Genomic DNA, 2,500 nt, shown 5'->3' with positions numbered 1-2,500 from the left:
GAGGAGGAGGAGGAGGAGGAGGAGGAGGAGGAGGAGGAGGAGGAGGAGGAGGAGGAGGAGGAGGAGGAGGAGGAGGAGGAGGAGGAGGAGGAGGAGGAGGAGGAGGAGGAGGAGGAGGAGGAGGAGGAGGAGGAGGAGGAGGAGGAGGAGGAGGAGGAGGAGGAGGAGGAGGAGGAGGAGGAGGAGGAGGAGGAGGAGGAGGAGAGAGGAGGAGGAGAGAGAGGAGGAGGAGAGAGAGAGGAGAGAGAGAGGAGAGAGAGAGAGAGAGAGAGAGAGAGAGAGAGAGAGAGAGAGAGAGAGAGAGAGAGAGAGAGAGAGAGAGAGAGAGAGAGAGAGAGAGAGAGAGAGTGACCAAAACCATGCAGTTTACTTAATTGAACATCATAACAATAACTGTAATGAAAAAAATATATGAATAAGTATTTGGTAAACAAAAGTAGCAATCATTCCAGCCTCTTCCCCACAAAAAAAGGATAAAAACTATAACAAAATAAAGGCAGGACATTAGCTTTCACTATAGATGTGATCAGAATGACCTGTGACATGACAAGACATATTCAAAAGAAACTGCATATTTTGTGTCTACTGAAGAAAATAGAAATGTCAGCATAAGAATACGAATAGAGCAAGGGTGGATGGGGAGTGCAGATAGAAGAGAAAAATCAAGAGAAACACAAATGAAAAGTAAAGAAAAGAGAAGACAAAAATCATGGAAACTAGAGCCTATAATCCTCTTTTTATAATTCCTCTGAATATATAGCACAGAAAAAGAGAACACAGGAGAATAATTGGCTACAATATCTAATGAAATCAAGCAAAAAACATCAAGATAGTTTGGTTAATAACATTAGGTCTTCCCTTGTTTCCCCTAGCAGTATTTGCAGCATGACAGCGCATAGCAAGAGTTCCCCTGAGACAAAATGACATTCCATTATGCCAAAGCCTCTGCCCCTGAGCTGAGTTAATCCCCAGGACAAACAGCAGAATTTGCATATCCTGAGTCACCTTTTGATCATGTGGCTCCTCCCAACAAAAGATGGTTGGCTATTTGCTTTATATACCTATATTACTGGTTTAAATTATGGGCTACTGGAAAAAAAAAACATGATTAGGGAAATTAGATCATTCAATACCTATCTAATAATGCAAGAAGGGAAAGGGAAAGGAAGAAAAGAAAAGAAAATCCCTACACCACAGTGACACGGGGAGCGGTTTGTACCCTCTCTCGCTCCACTTCTTCCCCTCTTCCCTTCGAAATACTGCTGTTGCTGCTGTTTTTCATTCTGTTACTGTTCTTTCTTTTCTTGCAGTTACTGCTGTTTCTGCTGCCCCTGCCATTTCTCCTCCTCCTCCTGCCCCTAATGTTGCTTCCACTGATTCTCCTACTTCTCTTCTTGATGCTGCTTATATTGATGTTCTTTCTAATGCTGCAACTCCTTTATTATTTTCCCTGTGCTCCTCTCCTCCTTCCATTCCCTCACTACTTCTATTTCTACTTCTGCGGCTTGTTTTTCCTACTTTTCCTCCTGCTACTCCACCCCTTCCCTCTCTCTACTCCTCCCTTTCTTGTGCTCTTGCTATTTATTCACTACCTCCTTTCTATTCTGAATCTCTAACACCAGCTTATCCCCTGTTCATGCACTTATATTTCCGTATTCAGTGCAAAATTATTTAACACGATAATACATATTTTGCGGCGTATATTGTATGTCAGGGATATCACTGTTGTTCCTATGTATCATATTCAGTTTTATGACACATTTTATAACATAACTTGGGAGAATATCTTTCAAATGGTAAATATGACACATGCAAGTATCTTTTGTCCTATGTATCATACTCAGTTTTATGACACATTTTATAACATAACTTGGGAGAAGTAAATGGTAAATATGACACATGCAAGTAACACTAGAAACAATAAGGCTAATTTCTACATGATAATAGTGACATATTAATAATTACAATAAAAGTAAAAACTATATCATGGGTATGATTACTGCAAGCTTACACTGTCATGGCTTAACATATATATTATAATGAAGTCAAACAAAAATGGATCACCAGAAAAAACAAAATAAAATTGTCTAATAACAACACAGTAAATGACCTGTCTCAACATGCAAGCATTTACAAATTATTTTACCCATCCCTTTATCACTAAATTATAATCATAGAAACCATTTAACCCTTAAACCATATATGGATTACAAATTGATACCAATTCTGAACAGCAAAGCACTAAAAAATTACTTTACCTACTATAGTTGAATTTGGACAAAAAATTATTTGTATTTTTTAAATCTACTAATGAAATTCTGAAAGGTGAAATCTGAAAACATCACAAGCATTTTCTGACATCCTGTAAGAATGCTGATACAGTTTCTCTGCATCCTCATCCATGCTGCTTAAATACAGATGAATGTCATTTTGGGGTTAAGCATGTTAAGATACCCTGAACAGCTGAGCTAAACATGTTTTGCTATACTATCACACTCAA

General features: G+C 38.8%; 1 protein-coding gene across 2 annotated transcripts in view; it reads right to left on the bottom strand.

Moving 5' to 3' along the window:
- Positions 1 to 2,500, bottom strand: part of LOC125043398 (AP-3 complex subunit delta-1-like) — a 41,037-nt gene that overhangs the window by 32,295 nt on the left and 6,242 nt on the right. The window lies entirely within an intron of this gene.

This window comes from Penaeus chinensis, chromosome 33, assembly GCF_019202785.1.
Source record: "Penaeus chinensis breed Huanghai No. 1 chromosome 33, ASM1920278v2, whole genome shotgun sequence".
NCBI classification, from domain to species: Eukaryota; Metazoa; Arthropoda; class Malacostraca; order Decapoda; family Penaeidae; genus Penaeus; species Penaeus chinensis.
Note: the sequence above shows the minus strand (reverse complement) of the source record. Positions and strands in the feature narration are given on the sequence as shown.